This window comes from Arvicanthis niloticus, chromosome 18 (assembly GCF_011762505.2).
Source record: "Arvicanthis niloticus isolate mArvNil1 chromosome 18, mArvNil1.pat.X, whole genome shotgun sequence".
Taxonomy (NCBI): Eukaryota; Metazoa; Chordata; class Mammalia; order Rodentia; family Muridae; genus Arvicanthis; species Arvicanthis niloticus.
In genome coordinates this window covers 34743289-34762008 of record NC_047675.1, presented here as the reverse complement: position 1 = coordinate 34762008, position 18720 = coordinate 34743289, and the positions used below count along the sequence as shown (strand labels likewise).

Sequence of the window (18720 nt, the reverse complement as noted above, 5' to 3'; positions counted from 1 at the left end):
ACAGACACACACACACACAGAGAGAGAGAGACACAGACACACACACACACACACATATTAATTTTCTTGCTGACAAGCCTGTATGGCGGAAAGAAAGAAGGATTCACCCAAAAGGCAGAAAAAGCACCAGGCACTTCACTAAGAGACCCAAAGTTGGGTTAAAACAACACAATACAATCCTTGAGGTGCAACAGAACCAATCTGCCAACCCAAAAACTCTGTCTTTTTTTTATTTGCATTGTTATCCTTGCAAAAAGCAAAAACTCTAGGAATTAAAAATCAAAGAATTAAAAGCAATAGAAAGGCAGAAAACATCCAAAGGGGGAAATTTAAAAAAAAAAAAAACGAAACCTTTAACAAATCAGCAACCAGGGCAACTTTCAAGGGCAAAGAACTTTCTAGAAGCACTCCATTCACTGCTTCATTTGTGGCTTTTCCTCAGTTCTCACTAACCTGCCCTGACCCATAGGATGAAAAACACGAAAGGGAGAAAAAAAAAAAAAGACGAACAGATGGACAGACAGACAGAACACATCCCTCTGTGTCACTGCCTCTGAAAGCATTAACACAATGCTGCTGCCTGTCAACTGGGGCTGGCCCTTGCTTTCCTTGGGTCCGTGGTCCCTGTCCCTCTAACAGTGATTTGCCACGTCAAAAAAAAAAAAAAAAAAAAAAAAAAAAAAAAAATTAAAAAAAAAAAACAGTCCTCTACCATCTGATCAGCATTTCCCACGTGTTCAAAGAGATAGGCCTGGCAGCCAACTTTAAATCATACAGAAAACAAACCTGACAGTTGTTGATTGGATAGTTTTGCTCCTTAATCTGGATTTTGAAAGCAGCTTGCCAATGACCCAAGATTTCTGCTGGAGTCTCTCCCTCGGGACAGTATGAGGAAACCTTAGCTTCTGTGTGTCTGGTTATGTTTCAGTGTCTTCACGATGCAGGACACTGTGCTCAGGACAGAACCAGGACCTTTAGACCATACTGTGCCGAGCTCTACAAAGGAATTCCCTAGCTTGGATTCCATTAAAAGGGGCTGCCCAGTTCCTTGACCACAGTTCTTTAAGTCAGGGAGAAAGGACTGGAGAGCCACGGCAAGGCTAGGCTGCGACTTCTAACAATAACCATTACAACCAGATTCTCCACCAGAGCATGTGGACAACCCTAAGAAGTTCCTGATAATGGAATCTGCCCTCCTGTTGTTTTTGGATGGCTCCGCCCCCGTACTGGTTAATTACAACAGCGTTGGGAACCAGAGTAGGCCAACAGGCCCAAACATTACAGAAATAGGCCAGCCTAACAGCAAGCAACCATTTTAATCACAAATGAAAGCATCAGCCACAGCACATACTGTACTCCTTGAGGTGACTGCAGTGAGCATCAGGTGCATTACTCCTGCTGTGCTGGCCAGCCAGGAGGCGGGGCTTATACGAGCTTCCTCAGACCAGACACCCCACTGCCTCCTTGCAGGAGACTCAGGGCCCTAGGTTAGGCAGCTAGCTAGGAACTCTCCCAAAGAGACAACAATTGCATACAAGTGAGAAAGGCAGCTCCACACATTTTGGGAAAGACTGCTTAGTCACTTAAATATGTACTTTTTAAGACAAAACTTTTGCAACTCCCCAATAAAACTAGTTTCCTAGGTAAGAGTTTGCTTTGGGCCCTCAAGTGTTACTAAACACTCACATTCTCAGTTCCAAAACCAAGAAGACCCAGTCTCTAGAAGAAACACTAAAAACACGCATACGCACACGCAAACACACACACACACACACACACACACACACACACACACACACGTACGCACAAATACAAATATATTCCCTGAATACCACATGTGACCAAAACTAAAGTTCACAGATGATTTATTCAAATAAACCAACCACCTTTGGGTCACCCAGAAATGTAGGGGCCATCATTTTAAGTCCTAATGGTGAAGGCTGAATCTCACTTATTTTTGCTCCTTGACACTGGGAAGTCCAATTGGCACTGAGTTTACATAGCAGTTAAATCCAGTCCCAAAACAGCAGGAAAGCACTTTGCTGTCCAGCCAGGACAAGCCAAACAAGAGGCCTCCTGGAAGCTCCGGTCTATTTGGGCCTTTTCCACCCTCCCTCAGCATTCACTGGGCAAAGAAACCAAAATTAAGGTTTCGGGTGGTTGGCGGCTGCAGCTTGTTGTTTTTGTTGTTCTCGGAGAGCCAGCCAGTTCCTTGTCAATCAAAACAGTTTTCAGAACTGGAGAGCCAGTGTTCCATCCCATAGAAAGTATCCCGATTGGATGGAGGTGAAGAGGGAGGGAGGCACCTGACACACGTCATAAGGACAGAAGGTCTTCAAAGCACTTAATTCCTGGCCATTCCAAAAGAACTGTTTTCAAAGTGTACAAGTGCTTGCTTCTGCCACCGACCCCATGTTGTTAAATAACACTTGTGTGTAATTAAATAAAAGACCCAGCCTGACCCCCAGCCTGTTTTGAGAGCCACTTTAACATGTCTTCTGAAGACCATACTAGAAATCAAATGCAGGCAGTCTCTTTGGTCCTGTGATTTAGAAAAGAGTGGGGAGAAAAGGTTGCTCCTGGCCTTCATGGCATGCACACTCTCTGTAAGGGAGGCCCTCAGGAACCCCCTCAGAACTAGGGAACACAAATACAGGTGTGCAAACATCCAGGTATTCACATCTCTCTGATGACCCCCCATTTGCAAAATCCTTATATGATTGAGAACCTGTCTCCAGACTCCTCTTAGCCCACCCCTGCTCCCTGTTTTCCAAGTCTGGATTTAGAATCTCAGGCTGCCAGTGGATGTTGTGATAACAAGAAACAGGCTCTCAGCTCCCTACTGCAGCCTCTCGATCAGGTTACCTCGGAAGGTCTATGCTTTCCTATTTAATGCAGTCTGGGCCACAGCACTCCAGCCCAGCCCACTGGAACTCGTGATTTTTAGGGTTTCCCTTGAAACCTATCCAGAAACCACAGCCATTAAAAGAACATGAAGGTTTGACACCTCCTGAATTTAGGAATGAGGGGACTCCAGGGGCCAACTCTACAAACTGGCACCTGCTGCCTGATGGCAAAGAAACAGTTACCCCCCCCCCAAGCTACGAGTGAGCTTCAGATGATACTCTATTTATTTAGTGACTCGTCTCCAAGGATCTCAAAGCATGAAATGAAGTGAGATGAAGATGACGTGTAACTTCCTCACTATCTCTCTCCCAGTCTTAAGTCTGGTTTCCTTGCTGGGTCTTGATGCCTTCCACCAGGCAGGCCCTGGCTTTCCCTGCCTTCCAGATGGGAAGCCTATACTCTCTGTGGTTATATGTCAGTGGCTCCCAGAGAGTCTTCAAAGGCTGATAACCGAGATAAATGCAAAGGGTAGGGGCTTGGGGGGGTGCCCTCCTAGACTCACCTGCTCTCCGATCACCTTTAAACCAGTTAAGCTTACTGTGTACCACCACTAAGACTGGCTGTCGAAACTCCCTTTGAGTGTGCCATGTGGGCTGTGGGCTTTCCCCTGAGGGCAAGACTCTCCCCATCGTCATCATTACATAGGTATGTACAGGACAGAAAGGACTGTTTTCCAGAAACCTTGTTTCTCTCTAAGTCTACAAAATGACTTTGGGTTGGCTGTTTTGTTTTTGTTTTTTTTTTCTTTTTGTTGTTATTTTTCTTGTTGCTACCCTAACTTGGATATCTCTCCTCTTTAACTGGATTTTTTTAAAAAAAAAATCTTACCTTTCCTTCGTATCCTCCCCCCCCCCCCCCCAATAAATAAATGCTGTACCGGTTCTGGCAGAAGAACAAACCGAAATTAGAGGGCAGCCAGGCCAAGATGATCTCCATAGGTCCCCTCCAGCTCTACACTGATTCTCTCTTTAATTACTCCCCAAACAGACACATTCTTCACATTGCTGCAAACTGACCAGCGACTTCTAACATTCTCTCTCTCTCTCTCTCTCTCTCTCTCTCTCTCTCTCTCTCTCTCTCTCTCTCTCTCTCTCTCTCTCTCTCTCTCTCTTTCCCCTACTCCCAGCCCCTGGCTGAAGAAGGTGTGTTTTAGACGAAAGAATCCAAAGTTCTCAATGGCACCAGTACCCCCCAAGTATTAACAAGGTAGGAACTAACCCACAAGCAGAATGAGGAGGAGGAGGAGGTCGGGAAGGAAAAGCAAGAGGGGACAGGAGGAAGAAAGTACTCTGGTGCCCAGCAGAGTCTAGCCACTCTTCCCCAGGTAGGTTCCTCCTGGAGCCTAGGAGTTCAAGTGCATCCAGACTGCCCTTCCCCCATATGCCCCAAGAGAATGGGAAGTTCAGCCAAGACTCACTCGCAGCACCTGCCTCCAGCGCTAGGCCGGCTGCGAGCCGCGCGGCGGGGGAGGGAGGCTGCACTCACCTGGCACACAAAGCCTCCGTACACCTCGGGAGGAAGGAGGCACTCGGAGGTCCGGGGGCCACCACGCCGGCCAGCGCGACAACGGGAGATTCCAGTGGCAGCGGAGCCCCGAACTTACCCACCCCAGGCGGCATTCTCCCCACCTCCCGCTGCCCCCCGGGCTCGGTGGTGGCGCAGGCTAGGAGCGAGGGGCCTGGCGGCAGGGGCGGGGCGCGCATGGTGGCGGCCCGGGGCTGGCGATCTGCGGGCTGCCCGGGGAGGGAGGTCCCCCAGGCGCGGCGGGGATTCACCCACGGGGCGCGGCGCTGCGTCCCGGTCCCCGTCCCGGCCTGCCCGCCTCTCTCCTCCTCCTGCGCCGCCTGCTCGCCCGCCCGCCCGCCCGGAATCGCTTTATGTAAATGAAGCTCAACTCGCAGTTTGCAGCGCGCACCGCCCGAGGAAGGGGGGCGGGCGGGGCGGGGGGCCTTCGGGGATCCACATTACACAGCAACAAAGCGGAAGGTTAATTTGAAACTCACAGCCCCGCAGCCTCTCGGCTCCCCGGGCAAAGCCTGACATCTACAGTCGCGCTGGGCACAGGCCGGGCTGCTTGCGGTGGCCGCGCCCGCGCGCCTGCGGGGACCTGGGGACATAGACGCACAAACACACCGGAGCAGGGCCGGAGCTGCCGGGCCCGGGCTCTCAGCACTGGCCTTGGAGGCGGCCTGGGCCGCACTCGCCTGGGGACTGGAGCCTTGGCTGCCCTGGCCTGCACCAACCCAGGAACCGGCCCGGCAGGAACAAAGCCGCGTCCCCGCGAGGCACTGACCACACCGCTCATCAAAAGTCAAAGGCCGGCCTGGAAGAAACGGACGCACCCTCGGCCATCCCCAATCCACCCCCAAAAAATAAGAAGAAGAACAAGCAGTCGGGGCCTCCGGACCCTGATCCATCAGTCTCTGGGCCCTGTCCACGTCAGAGCCAGGCCACTCTAACATGGGGACTTTAGCCAATGTGGACAGGAATTTATTTGAAACACACACCCATCCTATTAACTGCTTCACAGAGCACTTCTGTTTTTCAGCTGCAGAAACTTACGAAAACATCCCCTACTCTCTCCATTGAGAGTTGAAGGACAGTTTCTGAGGAGAGAGGAGGAAAGAAGAGAGGAAGAAACGACTAGAAAAGGCCAAGCAGTTTGCAGCCACCCGCTGTCAGGAAGGAGACTGTCCTTGGCGAGCCACAGAGCATTTCAGACAGGGCAAGAAAGATACCCGGGCTCAAGATGATTCTACCACAAGGATCAAACCAAACAGGGCTACCTCGGCTGGTCAAAGCGACTGCTAGGCACTTCTAGGTCTCCCTAAGTTCACCTTTTGCGTTCTGTTATGTAAAGGCAGGCCCCCTTGAAATCTCACCGGAAGTCTCCAGTCCTCTCAGACAGAATTCCACCCTCCTCCTAAATCTAGTCTTCATTCCCAGCATAGAAAGACACCTGCTTTTTCTCTTTCTGAAAACCAGCCACCCAGGCTGCCCCCGGCAGCCGTGAGTCTTTTCCTACTGCACAATAATGAACCATGCAAGTGTTAGAAATATAATAAGCTCACCAGGCGAAGAGCAGAATGTACGGAATCGTATTTGCATTAAACACACACTAACAGGGAGGAAAGGGGGATGGCTTGCTTGGTGAAAACTACAGTGTCCCTGTGTAGAAGGCATTTTGGGTACAATAGAATTCGGTTTCAAATCGATGTAAATACCTAACCTGTTGGGCGCAGACTAACCCTCTTAGTCTATATTTTAGCACAAAAAAAAAAAAAAAAAAAAAAAAAAAAAAAAAAAAAGGATTGCAGTTTTTTCCCCCAAGCTAGGGCCTTGGAAGAAAAGAACTGCCTCTGGGGAATCATGTCCGATTAGGGACAAAGGAGGGCAGAGGCCAAATTTAGTCAACTTGGGGGGTGGGGGGGAACAGACTTTGGGAGGATGGGGGGAAGGGGGGAGGATGGGTTTGTGAACCAGAGTATGGCCACTGTAGACCTGCCTCAGACTGCCTGACCTCGGGCTCAAGAACAGGTGGTGTTTTCAAAACACACTGTTATTTATGTTAGCCACATGGGTCAGGAACACCTTAAAGAAAACCAATTAATAATTTAATTGAAAAAGTGACAATGAATAACACATGAAGATGATGGTGCAGCAGTAAGGCAGGCAATGGGGGCCCTCCACTCAGAAGATGCCCCCCCCCCCAAATCTCTTTGGGAAAAAACAGATTCCAGACCCTCAGTCCTCACCTGGAATCTACCCCACGGGCCTAGCTGAAGAAACCAAGACAACAGGACGCTGTTTCCAACTCCTGGAAAATTGAATTTTGCAGCTCTCTCTTGAGTTTTATTCACGGGACAGCCTCGGAATCTTGTAACGCGGTGAGTATGGGTAAGGGCATAGGACACACTTAGGTACCTTCGACAAAACGAAAGCTGGAAAAACCACACCACCAGACAGAATCTAAAGTAATCTGAGAGATTCGAGGAGGGGATGGCAGTAGAGGGCTTCTGCCTTAATCCTGCCTCTGTCCCAGGCCCTGGGTCAGGCCTTCTACACCTCAGAAGCGTGACAAGCAGAAAAAAAGAATGACCCTGATCCCTTTTCTTTATCTTAACCATGCAATAGCTACATGCATGGTGAGGCCTACTCAAGCCTGTCTTTGTTCAGACAAAAATTTCACTGCAGAGTCACAGGCAGGTAACCTACAGCCTATACACCATAATGAACAGAACAGGACTATAGAGAAGCCGGGGTGCTCCTGCCTCAGGGATAACTAACTCATTTTCATCCTTAACCAAAACAAGACCTCTTCCGAGGGAATTTACAAAGCCCACGCTGACATATGGAACCTTCGGTTTCTCCGAAATCCACGTGGCCAATTCTGTCCCCAAGCTCAGGACAGGGCAGCTGCCTGATGTTAAAACCATGCCTGCCCAGCACTGGCAGCCAGATACTCTGGGGCTGCACCCAGAACACAATGACAAATCAAGCCACCGCCAGAAAAGGCAGGCCTTCGCCAGTTCTCACGGCTTTCCATCCCTAGGCTCCCTAGGCTCGGCCTATCTAGAAAGCCTCACTGACAACAGCCAAAGGATACATATTCAAAAATAAACCAGGGAATGCTAACCCCTTCTCTTCTCCTCCCCTTACCCATTCTCCGAGCCAGAGGTCTGCCCACTAACGCTTAGCTGGCTGATAAATTACACCTCTCCAACCCAGCCAAACCTGCTCCCCCAACCCCCACATCGCTCCCCTAGTGCTGTATCTTCTCACGTTGCCAAGGCTAAGTATAATCCCTGAGTGAAGATTCGGTGGATGTCAGCATCCCAGCCCCTCTTTAGAGCACAGCTGGGTTTAGGCAGATGTGTGTCATTCTTCCAGATCATTCTGGCTTTATTTTATTGATTTTTAAAACTTGTGCTTAAATCCTCTGGAGACTAAAACCTGGGGGGGGGGGGGGCACAGACATACACAGACATGCCACACACACACCCAAATAAATCTGAATACATTCAGAGCTGAATTTTGCTCTGTGGTCTGAGCTCATCCCATCAATACCAGGTAACTTAGGGGCTAGGTATCTGCTGGGAGCCCAGGCCTCCTGGATGAGGTATAGCATACAGACCAACCCCCAGGCAGCACTGTCACTGGCAGCTGGAGTACTGAGGGACCTACCTATACACAGATGTTTTGTTTTGAATCTCTGACAAAAACCTCAAGGCCTCAGTGATCACTGTGGTGCTAATTCCATAGATGAATTTTTACCCCATCCTGGATGGAAGGCACCTAGTTTATTTACCTGCCCTTCCCACCTCAGCTCCTACACCTGTCAATCATACACACAAACCTAGACACAGATGAGTCTTCTTTTAAATCTGTGATTCAAAAGAGTTTTCCCAAAATATTTCTCAGTGGCAAAGCCCAGGTCTCAAGGAAGCAAAAACACATAAGTTGCCTTAAATGAGCCTTAAATGTGAGGTAAATAGGTCACCAGGCTTGCTTGCTCTCTCTCTCTCTTTTGGAAACAAAAATATTTTTTTTCTGAAAGGGCAAAGAGAATTTGTCATGCAAGACTTTTATACCCAGGGGGATTTTTACATTTGTGTTTCTAAACCTTGAAATTGAGGATTTTAATGACAAGGCGGACAGATGCTTAAAGACAGTGTCACAGTCAAGGGTCTGCATGCTGCAGGAGAGAGCAGTGCTTTGTTTAGGCCAAAGGGGGGGGTGAACTTCCCATCTTGTTCCTGGGCCGTCCCCCAACTGTCTGACACATCCCTTCATAGTGGCCAGCAAACCGACTTAAGTCTTGAAGGGGACAGAGGTCGGGCCGAATAAAGGAAACAGGAAACAGGGGAGGAAAAGAAAAAGGACAGGGGACATTGTCTGTTTATATAAATCCTAGTTAAAAAAAAAATCTCAACTCATATCAATCCCACTGTGTGCACCAACCATCTTCCCTCTCGAGCTTAAACAGTGAACTCTGACAGACTCTCGGCCACCTACTGCAGATTTTTCTTTTTCTTTTTTTTAATGAGTCATTTCACGTGGGTTTCAATTCCCCTAGTGAACACTTTTAAGTAGTGGACAGGATACCAGAAGATAAACAAAAGATGACCCTTCCACCCTTTACCCCAAGTTAATTCTAGAATGCGGGTTTGGTATATTTTTTTTTCGGTTCATCTTTTTACTACCTTTCATTTTTGTTAGAGATCTGTGCTAATCTGACTTCATAGTCTTTCTCCCCCCCCACCCCAACCGCCCCACCCCCAGCTGAAAATTTCACATATCCTCCAAGTCGGCCAGTGTTTTAGAATGTGGGTTTCTATTGAGGCTGTTCCAATTGCTAGCGAGGCCTACGGTGAAATGCACTTCATGCTGTTCCGTTTGTCTCTCTGCGGACAAATAGAAACTGTGAAATTTAAAGAATGGATTTTAAAAAAAAATCTAAAACAAAGAGGTTAAAAAAATAGGACAAATGTTTTTGCTTTTGTGTCTCCCCTGAAGCAATTGTTTGGGAAGTCTGCATTGACAATAACCATGAGCAGGCCATCTAAAGGCGATAGGCTCACAAGGGGACTCCTTGCCTGCTCCCTTTGGTCTGGGAGAAAAAGTACCTTAGCTCCGTTCTCCAGGAACAAAAGGCCGGGGCCATGGAAGGGGGGGAGAGGTGACCGGGCTTTCACAGGGAGCCAAGTGTCAGCACCGCTCCATTTTTCATCCTTCTTAGTTAGAAAGCGGCTCAGGGAACTTCCTAATGACTGCTTTTCCCTCTCTCTCCTATTACTGCTTAACCTAAAAGGACAAAACAATATATTTATATATGTGCGTGTACATATATACATATGTGAGTATATATACACACACATACATTAAAAAACAAAACAAAAAAAACTAAAACCCATCATCCTAGTAGAGAAAGGTCTTTGGGGCCTACATAAATAAGCCTACTTCTCATCTTCCCTCTCCCCACCCTTTTTTTTTTTTTTGGAAGGGGGATCCAGTTGTAGATCAGAAGAAAAGAGAAGGCTGTGGCATGTTTCAGTAACATCAGACTGGCCTTTAAAGTGCCAGGAAGGTGCGGGCATTATGGGGTGTGAGGAGGAAGGGATGAGGATGGGGTTCTGGGGAAGAGTATCTAAGGTCACTTTCACAATCACAACTGAGCCTCAATCTCAAAATCATCACTGAACGGTGGTTGCAGGGGAGGGGGTTGTTTATTTGGGGTTTAGGGTTTTTGTTTGTTTCATTTTGTTTTGAGAGGGATATTCTCCAGAAATGGACAGGCAAGGTGTGGCAGGAGCCAGGGGAGGTAGTGCTAACAGGAGAGGAAGCCTGAATGAACCACTGCATGCCAGGGTAATACTGGGGGCAAATGGACGTGGTAGTGTTTAACCAGATTAACACGCTGGGAAGTGTCTTCCCAGGCAGACAAAACCTAGGCCAGAGCCAGGACATTCGACCCTCAAACCAGACCTGGCCTCTCAGAGAAAACACACACACACACACACACACACACACACACCCTTCCCAAAGCAGGCACAGAGCTCTGACCAACCAGCAAGGTCACACACAGGGAGGGATGAGGGGGGCCTGCAAAGAAACACAATAAACACTCAAATATGACCGGAAATGACATCAGCAGAGTGAAGGACCTGTTTACTGCAGATCAAAACAAAACAAACTTCCAAACCTTTTGTGTACACAAGAGAACTCTATAAAAAGCCTCGATAAATGTCGCTAGGGTCTGTCTACACATCAGCATCTGAATAAGAAAACACAGGATGGTTACTTGGGGGGAGGGGGGCAGTAAGGAGGGGGAGATGATGGAAAGGAGACTGGGGTAAAGAGATCAATCCCAGCTAGGGCCAAAAAGCCAGTTGCTGGTTACCCCTTCTGCTGAGCCTTAATATTTATTGGTGTTTATAATCGGAAAGCTATGCTGTACGTTTCACTTAATACAAGGCCAGACAGCGTTGTCTAATGAGGCAGCATTACAATCAGCTTGTAATGCTGAATTTTTAATGCTGCCAAGGATTCTGTTACATAATAATATGAAAAAAAAAAAAAAAAACAGAAGCTGAAGGAGGGGTCCCAAAGACAGGACCTTCCTCGGGCCCCATTAGCTTGCTCTCCCATCCCTCTGCCCACTACCACCTTGTGATCTGAAATCCACTCCTCATCCCCACACAGGAGGTTGATATGGAAAGCAAGAGGATTCCTTAGGAGAACCACAATTTTCATTATTTCTGTAGTGTCTTCTCCAAAGTTCTAACGTTAAGAGTTTGAATTCTTAGCTTATCAGGGGTTAGAGGTCTAAAATGAAAATGATTTCTTCTGGAAGGTGGAAGTGGGGGCTGAAGAGACAAAGAATAGAGGGAAGGGGACGATTTTTTTTTTTTAAGCAAACCAAGCCATTTTTAAAAAATAAGAATAAAATCATAGAAGGAGAAGGAACTAATCTGTGTTGGGGGGGTGGGGGGGAGGAGTGAAGTTGGCTGGCCATATTCATAGCTGCTGTGCTCAGCTTACACTGGTGTAATTTAAAAGCATACATACAGCCGAGTTGCTTCTCTCTGTAATACCCCAAGACTGTAAATCTATAACCACTGCAATGATTTAGTGATTAAAAACATGATAACATATTGTGTAACTGCAAACCACAGAACCCTTGCCAACTCTCCTCCAAGATAAAGGGGGGGCTGGGGGTGGGAAATACAGAAAATGTGTTGCTTGCAGCTATCTTCCTAAACCCAAAAAAGATTTTAATGAAAGGACCTATACAGTAGACGATCTCAAAGGGGTGAGTGGATTCCGTGTGGAGCCAGAAAGGGGAGGAGGGCAAACGGGAGGAGAGCAGCTAGCTTTATGTAGGATTCTTTTCCTTGTACTAACAAATTACAACCTAAACAAGCCTTTTCCTTTCTCTCCCTCCTTCTCTTTTTTTAATAGTTTGTTGTAACTGGAACAACTGGTCTTGTGCACTGTCTTGCATATTCAAAGCTGCTTTGTAATAGCATCTGGAGACCCAACCTTATTTGCCTGAACTCAATGGTGGTGGTTTTTTTTTTTTTTTTTTTTTTTTTTTTTTTCCCCTTCCCTCCCCCTCCTCCCTGGTTTTGTTCTGGATTCAGTACTGTGGGTTTTCTGGTGTCACTGGGAACCCCTGTCTATGTAGTCAGAGGGCTCTGACGCCTTTAAGCTACTGAGCTAACACCTGAGAGGGAAGAACAATTTGTAACGTGGCAGGAGGAGCCTAAGGCAGGCAGGCAGGCAGGCAGACAGACAGGCAGGCAGACAGACACACACACACACACACAAACACACACACACACACACACACACACACAAATCAAAGTAGCTGTAGGGGTTTTGGCCTTTGAGCAGCTGACCTGAACCCAGTCTGCATATTCTTTTATTTCCCCATTGCAGGATTCCTGCACCTTGGGTCAGATTAGTACTCAATGTGACCCTGAGGAGGGAAGCAGTCACCAAGCCCTGGAAAACTGTTCCATATTTAATGGGGGGGGGGGGGTGAGTGCAAATACATTCAGAAGCCCCACATGTACACACACACACACATCTATCAGGACTACCAGGCCATAAGGCCAGCTCCTGCCCAGCTTTCTCAGCCCACACCACTAAGAGCCTATACTCCCCTTGTGGAACCACCACCAAATCTTCATGCCTCCACCTCTGACCATCTGCATACACACACACACACACACACACACACACACACACACACACACACACACACAAAGCAGTTCTCCAGAGACTTTATGTTTAAAAAGTCCACAGATCTAAATCGCCTCCTCTCTGGACCAGAGCAGGGCAGTTTATTCACAGAAATCAATAGGAAAGAGCATTTGCAAATATTTATATAAGCCCAGTGCATTTCAGCATTAAGTAATTAAAAACTAAAACCTGGGGGGGGGGGAGGAGACACACAGACAAGAGGAAGGCTGCTGGTTTACATTGCTTTCCTGCCCACACCTCATCTCCCCAAACCACAATCCTTTCAAAATATGACTTCATGGACACTTTCTGCGAAATCCTGTTCTGAACCATTTTCAAGACTATTTCAAAATAATCTCCAAATATGGATTCACCTACCACCAAGCATTCAAGACTGACTGTAAGATAACTGTGTCCTCTCTCTCTCTCTCTCTCTCTCTCTCTCTCTCTCTCTCTCTCTCACACACACACACACACACACACACACCATTCAGACTTTTGATATTGCTTCAATCTCTAGTACCTTACTCTTTTATATTCCTACCTCTGCTTGTACTAGTTTAAAAAAATCGAACAGAACATCATATGAGAAAGGAAAGGGCTGAAAATTCAATAAGCCACCGGTGAGGGGCTGGGGCAGCTCCCACTACCCACCAACTCAGGACGCTTACACTTTGGGGATCAACTCTAAAATCCTCACATGTAAATAAACAACAAACACATACACACTTCAGGAAAATCAAGGAGTTATAACATGAGTCACCACGGACTGAGTGGACCTCCCCTATATTGTTCTGAAAGGCTGAGTAGTAAAATTCTGGTTATTCTGCCTCTAAATCCATTGGAAGAAACCAACCAAGGCACTGGGGCACCCACACTGCAGATATTGTAGAAATTTACAGTAAATGTAGGTACAAGATTGCAGCACACTGCCCTACTGATTATTCAGATTGATCCATCTTTCCACAACCATTTCCCAAGCTTCTTTCCCAGGACCTCTGAAAAAGTTGGCCAGGAACTAGCCATCCACCCAAAGTAGGTAGAAAAAATACATACATACATACATACATACATACATACATACATATCCATAATAAATTCTCAATGCCCCCCCAAAGGCTTAAGCCTTTCTTAAAATTCCAAAGAGAATTTATGTTCTGTAATTTGCATTAGAGCCAACCGATCACCATGTCATATTCTTCAAAGGTATTTAACAAGCCCCCCTTTTAAATAAAAGTCACCAAACAGAAGGCCAGAAAATGGCAATCAGTTTCCTTCATCCATATAGTCCTTAGATCAAGTTTCAATAATTGAAACCAATAAAAATTGTCATATTTCCCCTACTTCAAAGTGATGGGGGGGGGGAGTTAAGAGTGTGTGATTTTTGAAGCACTCATAATCAAAGAATCTGACACAGTCTAAGGAATTTCACAAAGTCAGGTTCTGAGCAACAGATTCATTCACAAAGTAAAAAAATATATATAATGTTTTAATAGCTCAATACACAATTCAAGTGCACAGCGTAGAACACTCTTAGACCTAACCTCCAACTGACATGCAAAAGATTTTATACATTAAAATGTATATCGGAAAATTAAGAACGTGCTTTTTTTCTTTGCATTTAGTGGAGTACAGCGAGTGGTGAGCGTGGGGAACCGAACGTAAACAATCCCAGTTTCGCATATGAGAGAGATAAAGAGAGGAGAGAGAAGAGAGAGAAGAGAGAGAGAAGAGAGAGAAGAGAGAAGAGAGAGAGAGAGAAGAGGGAGAAGAGTAGAGGAAAAAAAAAAAAAAAAGGTCCTCTGATCCGATGTCTGCCTCTCAACTCAGCTGGCCGAGGAGGCCAGCAGGGCTGGCTCCGGCCCTAGCCGGCGGCGCGGCCCCGACCCCCGGGAGCCCCTAGTGTCCAGGGCGCAGCCCCCATTGCGCGTTCCTGGCGCTGCTCACCCGGCCAGGCAGAGAGCGCCCAGGTAGAGCGCGGCGCGGCCGCCTCGCCCCCTCCCGGACCCCAGATCTCTACCGAGCTCCGCGGCCCCCGGAGCGGCCCCGCGCGGAAGGCAGGCGCCCGGCCGGCGGGGCTGCTCCGGGCCGGGCGCGCGCTCCGCCCAGAGCCCCGGAACCGCTCGGGGTGGGGCGCAGTCGTGGGGGGGGGCACGCTGTACCGGGACCCCCACCCCCGCCAGCCACCGCCTTTGTCTGGCCGCGGGGACCCGGGGCCGCGCGCCTCCTCCTCCTCTTCTTCCTCCTCCTCCTCCTCCCGGGCCCCGCACCCCGACCGGCCCTGCCCTGCCCTGCCCGGCGGCGCCTCCAAAGTCCCCGCGCGGGGCCTCGCCCCGGGCGCCTCCACCCTCCCGGGGGTCGCCGGCGGCTGAGCGGGGGCCGCGGAGGAGGGGGCGGCCCAGGCTTGGCGGCGGCGGCGGGAGGAGGAGGAGGAGGAAGAAAAGAGAAAGAGAAAGTTTGGCGCAGGGGGCAGGCGAGCGGGACGCGGCGAGCGAGCAGGGCGCGGGCGCGGGGAGCGCGGGCGGCGGCGGCGGCGACCGGGCGCGGGAGCCGGGAGGGGGCAGGACGAGCCCCATGCAAAGCAGCCCGGGCGCCCCGAGGAGCCCCGCGTCCGGGCTGCGGCGGGAGGAGGAGGAGCAGGCGGCGGCGGCGGCGGCGGGAAGAGGAGGAAAAAAAAAAAAAAAAAGAGGGAAAAGTTGCCACTTACGCGGTTGCTCCTCCGGCGGCGGCGGCTGCAGCGGCGCTGCTGGCGGCGGCGGCGGCGGCGGGAGCTGGCGGCGCTTTTAATCCCGAAAAGAGGCGCTCGGGCCGCGGAGCCCATCAAGGCAGCAGCGGCGGCTGGCGGGGGGCGGCGGCGGAGGACGCGCTGCTGGCGGCGGCGGCGGCGGAGCTGGAGCGCGCTCGGCGGAGCCCGGGGCGGGAGGCGGCCGCAGCCGGGGAGCCGGAGCCGCCGCCGCCGCTGCCGCCGAGCAGCATGGTTGGCGGGGAGTTTACAGCCCCCGGAGCGGGCAGGGGCCACGGAGGAGAAGCGGCGGCGGCGGCGGCAGCGGCTCTAGGCTGTAATTGGGATGCAAAGCAGGCGGCGGCGGCGGCGGCTGCGGCCGGGAGGAGGAGGAGGAGGAGGCGGCGGCGGCGGCGGCGGCTGCAGCGGTCGGAGGGGACGCGCTGGATGTGGGAGCTGATGAGTGAAAAGAAAAAAAAGTCTTTGGATCTTTATTCTGCTAATTAGTTTCCTGCAAAAAATGGCTGTGATTAATTCAGTGCGCATGTGCTTCATTACCCAGGCACGACGGGAAGGGCTAATTAGCCACCTTCTGGATCAATAAGATTCAGCAAAAAAGAAAAGGGGGAGGTGGAGGGAGGCAGAGGGGAGGAAGGGAGGAAAAAAAAAACCAGGGGAAAGTGATGAGCAGGGCAAGGAGAGCAGGAAGAGAGGATGGGAGAAAAGGCTAGGCAGAGGGAGAGAGGCACCAAAAGTTTATGCATGTATTAAAAACACATACACACACACACCGGCACACACACACATACACACACACACATACACACACACACACACAACCGTGAAGTGAAATGTGAAGCAACAATAGAGACCTGACTAAGATTTTTTTAAGATTTTTTTCTTTTTTTCTTTCTTGTAATTTATTTTTCTCGTTCTTTTTCTTTTCTTTTTCTAAAAAAAAAATGCAACAATGCTTAAGTAGGAAGAGAACATCTGGGGGGGGGGGGTCCGGGGGCGGGCAATAGTGGCATGGGACAGCTTAAAACAGAGGTTTTAAGGGAAAGACCAGAGGCTTAGAATGGAGGCCACTTTAAATTGCAAATCAGGGACTTTTTTTTTTTTTTTAACGGAGGAAAATTAACTCTCCTTAAATCAGGATGAAGGAAGAAAATATGGGAAAGCTTTAACACATACCATAGACTAGAGAAAAATCTGTTCAATTTTTTTTCTGACATAAGATATAGTCAGTGTGCTCTACATCCTTAGAGGGGCAGAGGATGGGGGATGACCAGAAGAAATGAACGTAGAAAAGTGAGTCAAAATTGGAAGGGGGTCGAGCTTAAAAAAGACAAGAAAGGGAAAAGTTGCCTCCGAAAAGAAGTCCAACTTTCCACCTTTCTGGACTTAAGAGAAAAGTAAAATCAATTTTCTCGGGTAGAGCCTGGAAAGCAGATGTTTTTAAAACACAGGAAGCTATTTTGCCATCAAAAGCAGGGTTGTAATAAAAGCAGCGAAAAATAATTTCAGACAAAATTCATAAAAAAGAAGGAAAAAAAGAAAGTCAATATGTTTAAATACGGAGGAAAGGTCTAGAGTGTAGAGGAGGGGAAATTACATACCCCATTCCTAATGGAAAAAAAAAAATCTTACAGCTACCTCCAAGAGTTTGGAGCCCTCTTGAAGCCAAAGGGCTTGAAATGAGGGGATGGATTTCAGATAAAGACTAGGCACAGCGCATCCCACCAGACCCCAAAGGAGATTTCCTAGAATCAAAGACAGCAGCCAGGGACCCTGCTACTTTACGGATTCCCAGCACATCAAAGCTATCACTCAGGCTGGGGTATGGTACCTCCAAAAAGCAAGCAAATAAATGCAGGAAGAACAGGTCTCTCTCTCTCTCTCTCTCTCTCTCTCTCTCTCTCTCTCTCTCTCTCTCTCTCTCTCTCTGTTTCAGCGCACCACTGCTACTGAATATATTCTTTAATGACAAGTATGTATTTATATAAGTTCTACACGAGAACTAGTGCCATTGAAATTACACTGTCTGTGATGAAATAAAATGCACTTTAACTGATTTGCCAACAAGTAAACCTTATAATACCAGGTAGGAAGGGAACTCGCTAAAACTTATTTTTCTTGAGGGTTAATTTTTTTTTTGCCCCAGCCTACCAAGATTATTCATCTAAGAAGGAATTTGGGAATTAATCAGGAAATCTGTTTGATTAGAAAGTAATTCTTCATTTTGAGAGATTGTCCAATGCTCTTAAGACCAGTACAGCTTCTTAGACAAGACTAGGGGGAGAAAACCGGTTTAGGATTTTACAGTTACCTCATCTAATCCTTCTGAATTCACTCTGGGAATAATGCTGTTTTATTTAGGCGGGGCATGGGGGGGGGGAGATAAAGAAAATACATTTAGAAAAATCAGGAGTTTCCTCTCTATGAGCCAAATCTGGGTTGCCATTCAAAGTTTTCCTGGTTGCTTTTCCATGCGGGACAGCTGATCAATAAAGCCAAGTCTAGCCTGGCTTGCTACAGGTTTCACCAGTCAGTGCTTGCAAAACCTTTGTCATTTTCTAAAAATAAAAAAGCTAAAAGTTATTGTAGAAGAAGGGGCTTTTTTTTGTCCCCTGCACAATGTGTCTTTTGTGAGGTTAATACCATTCTGGGCTCTCGATAGCCCTGGACAATGGGTACTCTCCAGGAGCGTGTGAAGACCCTGGCTTTTTTCTTTCTGGCTTTTTTTTTTTTTTTTTTTTTTTTTTTTTTTTTTTTTTTGAAGGATGAAACATTCCTGCAGTCCAAATACAACCTCTGCTTTGATTAAATAAATATTTATCTTTATTGTACCCATGGTGTATTTTTACCTTCAGTTTGTCCGGTTTCTGATTATTATTTTAAAATTTTCACTGGCAAGAGTTAACCTTTTTTTTTTTTTTTTCCTTTCAGTTCAAAATACAGGTCAGTGTAAAATGTAGCTGACAGAAGGAAGACTGGTAAATTCTGAATTTTTCCATAATGCATCAGGTAAGGAAAACTGTTCAGCCCTTCAAGAGTGAGTTTTGTTTCCTATTTCTCTGTCTTCATGAATCTTCATAAATCTGTTTGGTTTTTGGAGATGCAGCAGAATTAAATTTCTCCTTGTAGATGTTGAAAAAAAAACAGTGAAATACCTTGTGCTTGTTTTCTTTTAAAATGTAAATAGCATGAGAAGTGAACTTGTAGCCTCTTTCTTATGTTTACAAAAAAAGGTGTGAAGGAAGTCCCTATTTAGGGGAAAATTCTGGATATAAATCTATTTCATGTTGCAATTATAGGAAAATGTCAGCTTAATCTTGTAAATA

General features: G+C 47.8%; 1 protein-coding gene across 3 annotated transcripts in view; it reads right to left on the bottom strand.

Moving 5' to 3' along the window:
• The window catches only part of Zfhx3 (zinc finger homeobox 3), a 255867-nt gene extending 240376 nt beyond the window's left edge, over positions 1-15491 (bottom strand). The window contains exon 1 of one of the 3 annotated variants that reach the window (XM_076915849.1): positions 15362-15491. The gene's annotated coding sequence lies outside the window, so the exon portion shown is untranslated. Of the gene's footprint in view, positions 1-4392; positions 4783-15361 lie in introns of those variants that run through there. The other 2 variants (XM_076915847.1, XM_034522631.2) reach the window with 2 other exon arrangements.
• Between the last annotated feature and the right edge of the window lie 3229 nt (positions 15492-18720).